Source organism: Chelonoidis abingdonii, chromosome 13, assembly GCF_003597395.2.
Source record: "Chelonoidis abingdonii isolate Lonesome George chromosome 13, CheloAbing_2.0, whole genome shotgun sequence".
In the NCBI taxonomy this organism is placed as follows: domain Eukaryota; kingdom Metazoa; phylum Chordata; order Testudines; family Testudinidae; genus Chelonoidis; species Chelonoidis abingdonii.
Genome location: NC_133781.1, coordinates 854313 through 869832, shown reverse-complemented (window position 1 = coordinate 869832; position 15520 = coordinate 854313). Strand labels below are relative to the sequence as shown.

Here is a 15520-nt window from a genome sequence, read left to right as displayed (position 1 = left end):
TAACCCATTCCAATACTTCCACACACTGTCCTAGTCAGAAAGTTTTCCTAATATCCAGCCTCGACTTCCGCAAACTGCAACTTCAAAACCATTGCTCCTTGTTCTGTCCTCCGTCACCACTGAGAACAGCCTAGCCCTCTCTCCTTGGAGCACACCTTCAAGTAGTTGAAGGTTGCTATCAAATCCCCCTTAGTCTTCTCTTCTGCAGTAAACAAATAAGCCTAGTTCCTTCAGTCTCTCTTCATAGTCATGTGCTCTAGTCCTCTAATCATTTTTTTGTTGCCCTCCGCTGGACTCTCTCCAATTGTTCCACCGTCTTTTTGTAGTGTGGCGCCAAAACTGGACACAATATTCCAGATGCGGCCTCACCAGTGCCGAATAGAGGGGAATAATCACATCCTCGATCTGCTGGCAACACTCCTACTAATACAGCCCAGTATGCTATTAGCCTTTTTGGCTACAAGAGCACACTGTAGGCTCATGTTCAACTTCCATCTACCATAACCCCAAGATCCTTTTCTTCAGCACTGCTACTTAGCCAAACAGTCCCCAGCCTGTAGCAGTGCATGGGTTTTTCCGTCCTAAGTGCAGGACTTTGCACTTGTCCTTGTTGAACTCCATGAGGTTCTTGTGGCCCACTTCTCCAATTTGTCTAAGTCTCCTATCTATCCCTGCCCTCCAGCGTGTCCACCACTCCCCAACTTGTGTCATTTGCAAATTTACTTTAATGTGCAAGCTATCCCATCATCAAGATCATTAATGAAGACATTGAATAAACGGGCCCTAAGACGGACCCCTGGGGCACACCACTTGTTACTGGTTGCCAACTAGAGAGTTGTACCATTGATACCTACCCGCTGAGCTCGTTGATTCAACCAGTTTCTATCCACTTCACGTCCATTCCTCCAACCCATACTCTCCTTAGTTTGCTGATGAGAATGCTGTGGTAAACCGTGTCAAAAGCCTTACTAAAGTCAAGGTATAACACCATCAAAGCTTTGCCCCCATCCACAAGTCAGTCATCTCATCATAGAAGCAATCAAGGTTGGTCAGTGATCCTTGGTGAATCCATGCTGACTGCTTCTGATCACTTGTTTATAACTCATACGACATATTATCAGGATGGATCCTTCAGCACTGCTCCATGATTTTACACATTGGATTGAGGTGAGACTGGCATCTGCGTCTGCATCGACTCTACAATCGATCATCACTTCCCTTTCTTAAAGATAGGTAAATATATGCTTTCTTCCAGTCCTCTGGGACCTCTCCTGTTCGCCATGAATTTTCAAAGATAATGGTCAACGGCTCTGCAATCACATCAGCTAACTCCCTCTGCACCCTCGGATGCAGTTCGTCCGGTCCCATAGACTTGTGCACGTCTAACGTCTTTAAGTAGTCTACCCTTCATTCCCCATCTCAGACACAGGCCTCATCCTCCCCTGGCTAGGCCTCACCCCTACTGTTCTCTGTATTGCCACCCCTTCCACACCCCTCGCCCTCTGCTCTCCCTAGTGCTCATTGTACAGTATAGCTGCCGCATCCCCACCTCTCACCCTCTACTGCCCCTGTGCCCATTATACAGTATAGCTGCCCCTTCCTCACCCCTCACACTTTGCTGCCCCTAATGCTCATTGTCTGCCTGAGTGTGCAGAGAGCCTGAAACTATAGCTCTCAGAGCGGGGAGCTGCACCATTCATCTCAATGAAGTGTTGGACTCACCACCCCCTGGAGCCTCCAACAACTCCACCTCAGCTGCGGATAGTGTGTGTGTAGCTGGAGTTGAAGAACACAATTCCAGTGCATTACACCTGTTGTACGTTAATGTTTCTCTGTGTCAGAGTGCAACACCTTTACAGCAAATTAATGAAAAAATAAAACTAGTTTACACAATGGGTTAAATTTCCATGGAGTTTCTGCCTATAAATCTTGCTTTGTGCCATTCAAAACACATTTTCAAAGACAGTCACAACTGCAATTGTTGTCAGCTGTGGCCAGGTGATGTACAGGTTTAGGGGCACAACAAGAAAAAGTATTCCCATCATGGAGTCTTCAAGTAAAGACAAACTTGTGCAAAGACTCAAATCTCTTGCACCTCAAATTGTCATCATAGCTGTGAAATGAAAAATTAGGGTTTCACTATTTGGGGGCACGGTTTGTGATCGCAGGTTCATTAGCTTCAGGATGGCAAACACCAGACATATCCATTCCACTTCTTTCCTATCAATTTGAGAGATTAATAGGCCAAAAGGGGCAATTAGTAGCAGTAGTATTGATCTCTGACAGCTCTGCTTTCACGTCCTATCCAAGATCACAGCCTTATTGTGCTCACATGGCTTCAACACTGTATGAGATGATCCCTGACTTGATGGCCTTACATTTTAAATACATATACCAGACCAAAGGTGGGAATGGAAACAGATGCACAGCAGAGAAAGGTGACTTTCCACAGGCCACCCAGCAAATAAGTGGCAGATCTTGGAAGAAAATGTACCCTTAGCCTGGGTTGGAGGGAAGGAAGGAAGGAGAGCCATACTGTCTAACTGCTGCTGCATAGGATTACTGAAGAGAACTTAACACGGATACTGTACTGGATGAGTGATATGCATAAATTATAATGGCCGTTAGAAGTCAGCAGAATCTCTGGGATAGGAAAGTGGCTGATATATTATAAAAAGACCTCTCTAGATGGCTGCAGAAAATGCAGGATAAGAAAGGGTCAGCTATAGAGCAAGATTCTCAACTCTGGCAAAACTTGAATAGTTTTGTTTATTTCAATGGGGCAATGCCAGCAGGGAATCTGGCTCACTGTCTCCATCAGAGCTACAGCAGTTTACACCAGAGCAGAATATGGCCTGTAATGTTGTATTGGAGAGTGGAAGGAAAGGGATGTTATACTTCACAATGATCTGCAGCTTTACCACCTCCGCTAGAGCCTTCAGTTGCAATTTGGCGGCAGGCCCTTTGCTCTGAGAGGGAGTGAGGGATCTGTCACCGAATTGTCACTGAAGACCCCGGTGTGCCGCCCCTCAGCGTTGGCCGCAACAAGCAGCTGCTTGTTTGGCTAGTGCCTGGAGCCGGCCCTGATTTCTATAAGTCTATAATATATAACTAAACTATTGTTGTATGTAAAGTAAACCAGGTTTTTAAAATGTTTACAAAGCTTAATTTAAAATTAAATTAAAATGCAGAGCCTCCCAGACCAGTGGCCAGGACCTAGGCAATGTGAGTGTCACTGAAAATCAACTCGCATACTGCCTGTGGAACGTGTGATATAGATTGCCTACCCCTGGTATATATAAATTAAATATTCAGTAAAATAATGGTTTGGGAGCAAGTTATGTTAGGTAGCTAGGTAATCTCATTTCAATATTTCAACAAAACAAACTAAAAATGTAGGTTTTGAGCATCATGTGATATTTTCAAATAAGTAGAAATGGAATTTTTTTCAGTTAAAAAATTGTGTTTGGAAAACTTTTTTTCCCATCTTTTTGCAAAACGTCTGAAAAAGATTAATGGCAAATTTTAATTCTGTTTTCTTCCAAAATCTTCCATAAAAGTAATGGCCATTTTAAAATCAGATTTGGTATCTATAGTAAAGCGTTTTGAATGTGAAAAGTGGTCTATAAATATCAATCTTCATCATCCCTCTGATACCAAATACTCATAGCAGAACCCCAGAGTAGGTGGGTTGTACTTTGGCCCTAAGAGGTGAGATACCTCAACAGATGAACAATGACCAGATTTTTTTTTCCCCACACAGGATGGTGAGACAGTGAAATATCAGGCTGAGATCTGAAAGGGGCCTAAGGTTTAGGCACTTAAATGCTATTGAAACATCAAAGATCTGGTTATGGGGCCATTAGGTAAACAGAATTAGGTTATAGCATTTAATTGGTAAGTCTACAATAATTTTTAATAATTCTCCAAATTGTGGTGGGATCATAGACTATCAATCATCTATTTCAGCTGTTAAGATTCATAGACAGACGTTCCAAGGCCAAAAGGGACCATTGTGACCATCTAGTCTGATGGTATAACACAGCTGAGAACTTCCCAGACAAAATAAATCTCCCTAGTCTGGGGAGACCCAACTGTGAGACTCATAGGATCTTGGCTTTAAATATTATCAAGTTATATTGATTACTATGTCCCCAAATTTCACTTTAGTATTATTTTTATATTGAAGAATTTGCTTAGTTTCCCCTACATACTCTGAATGGCAAACACAGACCGGAGAAATCAAACGTCCATCACCAGTTTCATCCTCCTGGGATTTGGGAATCTCCCTGAACTGCAGATCCTTCTCTTCATGGTTTTCCTGGTGATCTACATCGTGACCATGTCTGGAAACATCCTCATTATTGTGCTAGTTAAGCCTGATCAGCACCTTCACACCCCCATGTACTTCTTCCTGGTGAACTAGTCCTGCTTGGAGACCTGCTACACCTCCACCATCCTGCCCAGGATGCTGGCCAGTTTCCTGACTGAGGACAGAACCATCTCATTTAGTGATTGCATCACATAAAATTACTTTTTTGTTTTTCTGGTTTCCACAGAATGCTATCTCCTAGCAGCAATGTCTTATGATCGGTGTTTAGCGGCATGTAAATCTTTGCACTATGCAGCCCTTATGAACAGCAGCTCCTGTCTCTGGCTAGCAACTGGGTCTTGGATAAGTGGATTCTTATCTGGTATCGTATCAACATTATCAATATGTCAGTTAATTTTCTGCGGTCTCAATGAAATTGACCATTTCTTTTGTGATTTTGTCCCAATGATGAAGCTCACGTGCAGTGAAATTCACCTGATGAAAGTTTTGGCTTTTACACTATCCTTGATTTTCTCTCTGATCCCATTTCTTTTAACTGTGACATCCTACATTTATATCATCTCCACAATCCTGAGCATCCCTTCCACCACAGGGAGGAAAAGAGCATTTTCCACCTGCTCCTCTCACCTCATCGTGGTTACACTTTTCTATGGGATCATAACTGTTGTCTATATGTTTCCAGCAACCCATAGACTGAAAGACTTAAGCAAAGTGTTCTCTGTCTTCTACACAGTCCTGATTCCCATGGTCAATCCTCTCATATATAGCCTGCTAAACAAAGAGGTGAAGGAGGCTAAGAGGAAAGCTCTTAGGAAATATATAACTTTCCAGAGTTCAAAAATTTTACCAAACTGGGGTTTTTTTTAGTTTAAAAAGAACTAGATACACAAATATTTAAAAAATTATCCAAATGAAATGTTCTCACTGAGGAGATGGAGAGAAAGAACCATGTCCTTACTGGTCACATTGTTCAATGCATTGCTAGAAGCTGCTCATGTATAGACTTGGAAGGATTTCGATTTTTTCGGTAAGCATTGGTAAACATCGATTTCATTGTACACACAAACCACCGAAAATATATTTCCATGAACACCAATCAGAAGAACCAAGTAAGAAAAATGCTTCTTGAGGGCATGTTTGATTTTAAATTATGGATATTTACTTTGTGTATTTTGACATATGATATTGACAATTTGTATTTTAAGGATTATAAATCTTTAACTCAATAAAAATAAAAATCAATTTAAATCAATAAAATAAAAAATAAAATGCTTAAAAACAAACAGTGATATTCTCCACTGAAATTATTTAAAAAATATCAAAATTTAATTCTGCCAAACCTACTCATATACCATGGAGATGGGTGTCATATAAACAGATGAATAGACTAGAATGGAATAGAACAAACAAATCTTGTACAAGTTGCATCAGGACACACCCCTGCCATCCCATACCTTATCAAGATGGAAATCAGAAGGTCAAGGAAAAGCCCCCTGATGTCCCTTGCTCCATATAAATTGCCTGCAATGCTATGGGTAAAACACATCATGACACTGGGAGGCTTTTGCTTCCATCTCCAATTCACACTGAAGTGCAATACATATCCCAGCTTCATCACACTCGCCTCCCAACCCAGCACGCCAATGATGACCTTGGCATCATTACGGTAGAATAACTTCCAACTGCATGGAGCATGTGACTGATGTGCTGATCTGTTGATACTAGGGTGCCTGAGGTCCCATTATGGTTCAGTGAACTGATGCTGCGGGGCACGGGGGAGCCAGGAGGGCTGGAGGCAGAGTGGGGAAGGGGTCAGGGAGCTGGTGCAACAGGGGTTGTGAATTCATAAAGGGTTGGAAAGGGCTAAAGGTTGTGAGCGGGATGCATTTATTTGGGCAGGATGTCCCAATAGTGGGAGAGAGAAATTAAGTCTAATCCTACTGTCATGGTACAATTCCCCACTCTGAACCTTAGCGTCCAAAAGATGGGGTACCAGCATGAATTCCTCTAAGCTTAATTACCAGCTTAGAACCTGTAGCGCTACCACCAACCAGGAATTCCAGTGCCTGGTACACTCTGGTCCCCCAAAAACCTTGCTCGGGGAACTCCAAGACCCAGATCCTCTGGATCTTAACACAAGGAAAGTAAACCCTTTCCTACCGTTGCCTCTCCCAGGCCTTTCCTCCTGGTTACCCTGGAAGATACTGTGATTCACTTCTTGAATCACAAACAGAGTGGACAATTCACTTCTCCCTCCTTCTTCTTCCCCTCCCAACTCTTCCTGAGAGAGAAGTAAATTCTGACACAGAGAAGAAATTAGCCTTTCTCTCCCCTCCCTTCCTTTTCCCCACCAATTCCCTGGTGAATCCAGACCCCGGCCTGGGTATAACTAGAATAAAAAAAAACACATCATCTTAAACAACAAAAGTTTTAATTAAAGAAAGAAAAACAGTAAAAATAATCTTTGACATTAAAGAGGATTAGGTACAGGTTTTTTATGCTATAGGACTGGGAATACGCGTCCAGCCAGTATTCAAGTACACATTAAAATTCTTTAGCAAAATTACAAATTTGAATCCTTCCAAGCCAAATACATCAATTAAAATCCTTCCAGCCAAATGTACATTACAAATAAAGAACAAACACAAGCCTAACTGCCTTAATTACCGTAAGTACTTAAGATTTGAAAATATAAGAACCTGTAGCAGGGAGATTGGAGAGAAACCTGGTTGCACGTCTGGTCCCTCTGAGCACCCAGAGTGAACAACTACCAAAAACTAACAGCACACACAGAAACTTCTCTCCCTCAAGATTTGAAAGTATCCTGTCTCCTGATTGGTTCTCTGGTCAGGTGACAGCCAGGCCTACTGAACTTGTTAACCCTTTATAGTCAAAGATATATAAAGTACTTCTGTGCTATTATCTTTTCTTATCTGTTTATGACACCTACAAAGTGTCAAATGTCTGGTTAACAGAAAGGAATCTACTGGGTTGAAAATGGCATAAATTTAAGCACAGCTGGTAACATCAGCTTTCTGGGTCATTTCTTCTCTGCAGGGGTGGGGGTGGGGTCGAAAACAGTGAGATACTACCTAGGGGAAAAAAAGTCTTTAAAGCAACAATTTTTAGATCTTTTATTAGCAACATTCCCACACTTCAAATGATAAAAAAAAATCTTTACCCAAACCTCATTTTAAACGGTTAATTTCTCTTTAATATACACACCAGTAGTAGACAATCTGTCACCATCCTTTGCACTGTCAAAAGGAATCTGTACCACAGCCTTCGTGATCACAACACTATCAAACCTGAGAGCAGCAAATAAAATTTCAGCTGAAACGGTTAACACGTGGCAAAACCGTAAGTAATGCTATGAGTTGGGCCTGGAAGTCACCGTGTCAGGGATTTTTACATGACTTCCACAATTTCAGCTCCGGGCTTCAGTGATTTCTTGTTTATTGCCTAGCCCCTGCCTGTGACTTTTTCTGACAATAGCTGTGACAAAATCATAACCTTAGTCATTAGCAATGGAGAGCTGGGTGTTCTAATGAGAAGTGCAGATGCTTTTAACAACATGCAGTGTATCTAGCACATAGCAACATCTACTGTTCAGGTTGTTTGACACTTCCCAGATGAGATTTTCAGTTGCTTATAACTTTTGCAAATTTTAACTAATTCAGCTGAAATTTCCCATGCAGAGTCTCTTTCACTCTCTCTTGCACATACAGACATGTTCTTTGCACCGTGTCCTTTTTTTCTCCATCATCCTCTCACTCATTTCATTCCCCATAATCACAGTATGCTCCCTTCATCACTTGCTTATCTTCCCCCCTCCTCCCGCATGCACCTTACTGCATGACGCTGTGCCCTGTCTGTCTCTTTTTACCTGATTCTGCATCCCGAAGTATTAGTGCAATGAGCGGCCCATCCAGCCCTGCCCAGCCTCAGAACAACCAATGAAAGGGAAGACACTGCCCAGACTAAAAAGATCATGTCCCAGACTGGGGAATTAAACCCACACACAGAGTAACAAGAGTCGTGGCCAACCTGCCAACCCAGAGCATCTGTCCATGGACCAGCTACCTCAAATACTGAGAACTTCAACAACAAGCCACATTCCCTCACCCCAATTTTGCTATCCTCTCTCTTCTCTCCCATTTTGTCTGTTTTCTGACAAGCAGGAAAAGTGACCACAAAACTCACAGCTGAGTAAAAATCCAAGAACACAACTAACAATGTCTTCCCCACTAAGGACTCTGATGAAAGAAGGATTCAAACGAAAAGCCGGTCTCTGAAAGAGGCGCTTAGATAAGTTTTAACTGAGATGAGCAGTTATACAAACCAAATTCCTGATTCAAAATGCTTTATGACTTGTATACTAACCAATGCAATTCCAAAATTTTGTATGAATTTTCTAGTGTGCTTGTCATGACTCTAAGCAGGCTGAGGTTTCTGTATTCCAAACCCCAGGTCATATGTAACTATTTAATGTTGTACAGTGACAAGGTCATGTGAAGAGCTTTGACTCTGTGGGCTCATTGATTCCATTAAAATTGACAACATTTCCTAGCAGCTATAATATGGAATAGACCATACATAGCCGAAGGTAAGAAATGAGAGGTTGTGTTCTTCGGTGTCTAGAGGGCAGAAGACGTAAGGAATGGGAAGGGTGTGGTGATGCTGGTCAGTTGGACAGTTGGATACGAGCAGCAGAGAGAAAAGGCGCAATGGGCAGGAAACCGGGCAGGTGCACAAGGGCTACCAAGGACCATGGCAAAGGGCTAGTTGGTGAGAAGAGGTCAAGGGCTGTATAATACTAAGAAATCTGGGGGGTACGATGATAACATGGGCTAACCTTGGCGGAATGAAGTTTTGCGAGAGAGCGCGGTAAATCACCGGTTTAGTAGGAGAAACGAGGTATTTATAACAGCGAATTTGTGCGTTGCTCACACTAGGCACATTAAATTAGATGGTCCGTGCACGATCATGGTCCAAAGAGGGTGCGTCGAGTTTGGAGCGGTGCACTATGTGGGGTAGCTGTTCGTAGCTGTACTTCGCATAGGTTCCGTCAGTCTCCCCTGCCCTTGGAATTCCGGGTTGGAGAGCCAGTGCCTTGATGGGGCAAACAATCATTGTCACGGGTGATTCTGGGTACAGCCTCCCCCCTCCCTTTGTGAAAGCAGCAGACACCATTTCGCGCCTTTTTTCCTGGGGGAACTGAGCAAAACGCCATAGCACAGCATCATGGACCCTGCAGATCTTGAGATCATAACAGAGTGCATCAGTGATCTCTTTATAAGTTTGTACAACACCCTTTCGCTTGCAGGCCATTCCTAGCGGGTTCTGTTATGGCAGAACTCACCAGACACTGCACAAGTGCCTAGCTGAGAGAAGGAGGCTAGCTACGGCACTGCGCGAGCGAGAGCCCAGCGAGGACGACATGGAGGACACTGAATTCTCCCTAACCTGGGGCCCCTGCATGCCCCTTCAAGGATGCTCCCTGAAGCTCGGTAATGGGAGGCAGGTTTATCGGCGTTGAAGAGCGCGCGGCGGTTGTTGGGCGCCGGGAAACAGTAAGCTATCAGACTGGTGGGCTACACAGATAGTGCAGGTGTGGGATGAGTTCCCAGTGGCTGCAAACCTTTTGCGCATGCGTAAAGTAGGCACTCTTCTTTGAAGCTTTTGACTTGCTTTCCCCTGCCTGATATGATGGTTCTCGGGAATACTCACCAGATGAGAGCACCCTGAGTGTGAATGAATGCGAGTGGCAAAGCCCCTGGAAGCTTGCAATCCAGACAGCTACCGTCAGGTGTGGAAAGAAAACAATTCGGGGAGTGCCGGTAGAGAGGTAGGCTGTGGGGGCTGCTGGATGCAAGTAGCGAGATAGCAATCGTGTAAGTCCTGCTGAGCCACGAAAGTTTGCTGACTCTGGGAAGAGTCTGCAGGGTCATGGTGGTGGATGGCTTTGTTCTGGCGAGATGGGACTTCCCTCAACTGTGGTGGGAGCGACAGAAATGGAACCCATATCCCCACCTGGCCCCAGAGCGCCAGGGGCACCCCAATACATAACCGCAAGGGGTATTTTCAATGGTGCCTGGCCGGCACCCGCACTGGCTGGTGAGGCTCACGAGAGGGACGTTTTCACGAACCTTCCACCCCGTGCCGGTAGTAAGGTCAGGAGTGTTCATGACGCTCGCGTCTTTCAGAAGCCCCACTCTTGTGTGGGTTAAATGGCTTGCGCATGCATAGGCCCACACCAGGACATTGCCCAGACCGAAATACAGTTCTCGGGTGATGTCTGAATGCCTGTCGTTATCCTGGGTGCACTCCAGCCTGAAGCTCCAGCTGGTAGTCACGCACAGCAGTTGCCCCTCCTCCCGTGACTGGGGGGTGGTCTGATGGCTCAATCGCCCCCGATGAGGCCATACACGCCAGGAGGGTGAACCGGGTGGCTCAGGAGCTGTCTTGATCTAGCTATGGCTAGATCGAAGGGGGTGCAGGATGGCTAGTAGACCTGTGCACTTGCGCCCGTTCTAAACAGGGCAGAACTGTGGCGAACATTAGCTGGCCCCAATATACAATAATGGTTGCCAGCTGTGGTTGTGGGCCGTGACAGTGGTGTGACCAGTGCGTCTCAGACCTCCGCCAACAACTATGTCCGATTGTGTCTACCTCGCTGGGCTTGCTGTGTGCGGTGCCCACTAACTCTCTAGAGTTGGAAGGAGGTAAGGTGGGTAGACGGGCTTAATGGCGGGGTGGGACATGGCTGAGGCAAATCACCTGGCTGCTGCCTATGAGCAAGCCAGACACAGGGCCGATTAGAAGAGCAGCACCAGGCCAGGTGCCAGTGCTACGCCATATCTTCAGAGAACTCTGAAAAACAGAGGTTTCCAAGCGAGCGGGCCAGCCGGATACGGTGTTCGTACTCGCACGTCGTGTGCTGTTTGATTTCCCGCTTAGATGACCCCACACGTCCTGCCACGTCGATTGAGCTCGGATGCGGAGAAGGGTCCTCAACCAAATGCCTGTCCAGTGAGCCGCCCTTTACTTACAGCTTGTTGAAGGAAATAAAGTCAGTATCGTTTAAATCAATTATTCTTTATTAAAAGTCATTTAGTAACTGGTTTAAAAATCATGTATTCTTCTTAAAAGTCATTCCCTGGTAGCAACCCACCTCCCCTTTGGAATGTATTCTTTTATTAAAAAAGTAATGATAAAAAGAGGCAGAGGAATTATCTAGGTATCCCTGCATGCTGTGGTTTGGAGAGGATTGGGGGAGCCGAAAAGCGCACTTACAGATCACTTCCACACGTATTATGGACAGCCTGTCTTTGGAGTTGGAGCGGGTCCATGGGGGGTGGTAAGAGGTGGGCGGGGGTGTGTCACCGAAGAGCCTTCCCCCACCGGCATTCCTCTTCTAATACCAACGTCTGGGTGAGTGTAGCAGATTTGGAGAGCAGGTATAGGATGTGTACCTGAGGTGGTTAAGGCATGGGCTGCAGCTGGCATTGAGAGCCCTTGCCTGGTCGTGGCATGTAGTAGATCTCGATCCAATGTGGCCTGTGCCGGGGAGATGATGCAGTTTTGATCACGCAGCACTCCAGCGCTCTGCATCATGGGCCGCAGCGCGGGTGTCTGCGCCGTGATTGTGCCTCGTTCCCCTGCCCTACAACCTCTGATCTGTGTCCTGGGCCGCGCACCCTCTCAGTCTCGGCGAAGCGTCTCGCGCTGATGCTCGGGGCTGGTCTCAACGTTCGTGGGCATCTTTCCTGTATTTTGTGCTAATCGACACCTTATCCACTCAGTGTTCTGAGTCCGTGGCATCGCTCTGTCATTGCTCTCCGGGTTCTTCCATGATTATTGAGAAATTTCATCTCGAGTGTCTCTTCCCTCCCCACCTTATCTGAGCTAGCCCTTCAGGATGGGGTAGGGAGGGCTGGACAACTGGTGCAGCTGCCATGGGGGAGGGAAAAACAGGAGAAGAAGTATGTAAAAGATACATTTTACAGAACAAATGCTTGTACTCTTTTCAGCAGTGAATAAACACTATCCCACCCTTACATAGCAATGGATTTCACTACAAGGTCGCATTTTGCATCGTTTAATATGGAGTGCTGTTGGCTCAGGGGGGGGGGGGGGGGGGGGTGGTGTTGCAGACTCACAGGATGCAGGTCCAGGCATCATATTCCAGCCTTCCATGGGCATGGTAAGGCTTGTATGTTTGACTTCTCCTGCCAGCATTCATATACACAGTGACTATTGATGCCTTGTTTCCCTGTTAAGAGGAACCAGCAGACCCCAACCACCGTCTTTCCCCTCCTCCCCCACCGCAATGGCTTGCCTATCATGTAAAATCACTGGTTAAATCATCCATCCCTCCTTTCCTTCCCCCCCTCCCACCGCCGTGGCTGGTAGCTGGGAAGATTCCTGCTCGCGAACACGCAGAAAAGCTCAGCAAGCTAAGCTTCCTCCCCTCCCCCCAACTTTGCTGACGTGCAGGAAGGATTAAGCGGCAGCCCAGTAGAAAATCGCCATGTATTTCCCCCCTAATACATTAAAATTCTGAATTTCAAACCAGGTTTAGCAATGAAGATATAACTCTGCTGAGAATAACAGGCACCGAATGCAGAATGTATGTTCTTGAATGCCAGCAATCACAGCCGGAGCTTACGCAGCTGTGCTTTGTGAGCAATGATTCCGAATTACTTGCTACATGCATGGCGTGGGAAGTTTCAGAGAGGACCGGGGAGAGGAGGGGGCGCGTGGCCTCGCACTCAGAAGATCTTCTGCGCAACAGGCTGTCTTTGAAGTACTCCAAGGATGTGGCCCAAGTTGGCGAGTGGAACCGATTTCCATTTGGAAGGATTTTCGCTCGCTCCCTCCAGACATGCCTACCTGGACTTTTCCTGTAACATCTACTGGTTGGATGCTCATAAGCCCTGCTGGCAAATCAATCATTAAAAAACGCTTGTTTTACAACCAATGTTTGATAATTTACAAGGTATCACTCAACAAGAGGTCGCTTCCATGGCTTCACTGTCGGGCTTGTGGCCTTGGGGAGGGCTGGGACGGTAATTCTGGGGGTCACAAACAGCTCCTGCTTTGGGCCTAATGGAGTGCTGTGTGCTCTCAGCAAGGGTCTTCCTCCTCTTCTCTTCCATCCTCATCTTCCCCTCCACAAGAATCCTCAGGCCATGGTTGATATTACAACCCCGACATCTGAATCCACGGCCGGGGTGGGGTGTGGACTGGGGTTGAGGCCCTCCTGAGAATGTTGCGCGATGCAGTCATCAGCTATAGAAATGGCCCATGTTGCCCTTATGTCGGACCATGGATCCCCAGACTTCCGTTTGCTTTGTTGGGCCTTTCGTGCGGAGAGTGACGGCGGAGGGTCTTCTTGACACCCACGGTGCCTTCACTCTGCACACGTGTCGCGACTGCTCGAGCCTCTGCCTGTGCCGCGCAGGCGTGGTGTGCGCCCCACTGCCTATGCGAAACTTTTCCGCGTAAATTCCTTCGTCGCAGAATATTTGTCCTGTCAGGCTTCGGGCTTTTGCGAAGTGCGACAGATTCCTGCGGTTGCTAGTGCACCTGACATCACGTGTCACTCAGTCACTAGCGATTCAGATCGAGTACGGCTATTCGTGCGAGGGGTGCCGATGCTGGTTTGCTGTCGCACTTATTCTTGCGATTCTACGACGATCCGCATCCGCTTCTAGAGCGTGAGCGGACCTTGGAGCGTCTGCGTGGGTCTCACTCGTGGGTGCTCCGATTGCACGAGCTCCACGCGCGGGCCAAACGCTATGGAAACATTGAATTCAATGAAGACTTGGCGGGGCTTTGTCTCGATTGTACCTGCGCGCTCAGTGCGCTCTGTATGCTTCTCCGAGTGTGGACATGCGCAGTAGGGTCAGTGGTACGACTAGCACTTGGGGGAGAATGCGCGTCCCGGGAGGGCAGTAACTGTCCAGATCTCCATCCGTCCATGACTCAACATTGTCACTTGGGCAGTGCCATGCGCCGAAGGTTGAGGCAGTGGAGGTTCTCGGTATCTTGAGGCCGGTCTACCTCCACGGTGCCTACGTCCGTTCTGGTGACAGTGGAGTACAGGGGAGGGTGGATTTTAAGCAGGCTCCCTTCGTATAAGTCGTTTAGCAGCAGCAGTTTAGTGTGGACGGCGCCTCGGGCAGCGCCGTGAAGATCGATTGAACGCTCGTTTAATTCCGGAGTTATTAGACGGGGGAGATGTGTATAGACTCCCACCGGCCGGAGCCTGCAACGCCGGCACCACGGAGTTAAACGGTGAGTGAGCACAGGAGAGGCTTGGGTTTGAGTGCACTTGCAATGCGGTCATCTATGTCTAGCGCCTAATGAGCCTGGCAAAATCTTTAGAAAACCAAAGGAGGTAATACTGCCAAGTGAGCAGGCATAAAGTTAAGATATTGGGAGGAGGCCTTAGGACTTAATTAGGAGATTAAGAAGCAGACAACCAAGAACCAATTCACGGACACCAACATTACCTAAATCAGAGGAAAAGTTTTATCATGCTGAGATGGCAAAGGAGTGGTGAAAGGTGGGAGTTAAGTACGGCTACAAGGGATGAGAAATGGGTCGTCGTTATGACCCCGGCGGAGAAAGAGTATGGACCAACATTGGATGAGGGGGGTCAGTCCAGTGCCTGCCGGGAAAAAGAGCATTAAGGATGGACAAGAGGGAGCGACAGCTAGATGACTCATGGCGTACGGTCCAGTAGAGATAACTCTAGTCGACCAGGATAGGCAGAGGGTATATGGTACACCAGGAGGCAATAGAACCGGTCAGCGCTGCCGCTAAATTCGACACTCCGCACGGCAGGCGAGGAGTGAAGAAATGAAGGAAGGGGGGATACTACATTTGGACTCCCAATAGGAGTTCTCTAGCAACTAGGATAGGGCAGTGCAAGTAGGATGGTGGAAAAGGGCAAGGTGATGGGTGTCCGTCCGCGCATAGATTGTGTCACCTAGAGGGGCGGAGCAAATGTGACTACTAGACGCGGCAGAAGAATGGCGCAGCAGAATTGTCGTGAAATATACGTCCCTCACAATGGCAGAGCAGATACAAGAGTATTATGTAATGCATTATTATGAGTCATGTGTGGAGGACCAAACAGGCCACTCAACCTGTGAGATTGCAGGTGAGCTCGTTCGG

General features: G+C 46.6%; 1 protein-coding gene and 1 pseudogene across 1 annotated transcript in view; one reads left to right on the top strand and one right to left on the bottom strand.

The window, feature by feature from the left end:
- The window catches only part of LOC116828088 (olfactory receptor 6N1-like), a 101646-nt gene that overhangs the window by 14327 nt on the left and 71799 nt on the right, over positions 1 to 15520 (bottom strand). The gene's annotated exons all lie outside the window — the stretch shown is intronic.
- LOC142047692 (olfactory receptor 11L1-like) lies at positions 4220 to 5200 on the top strand (annotated as a pseudogene).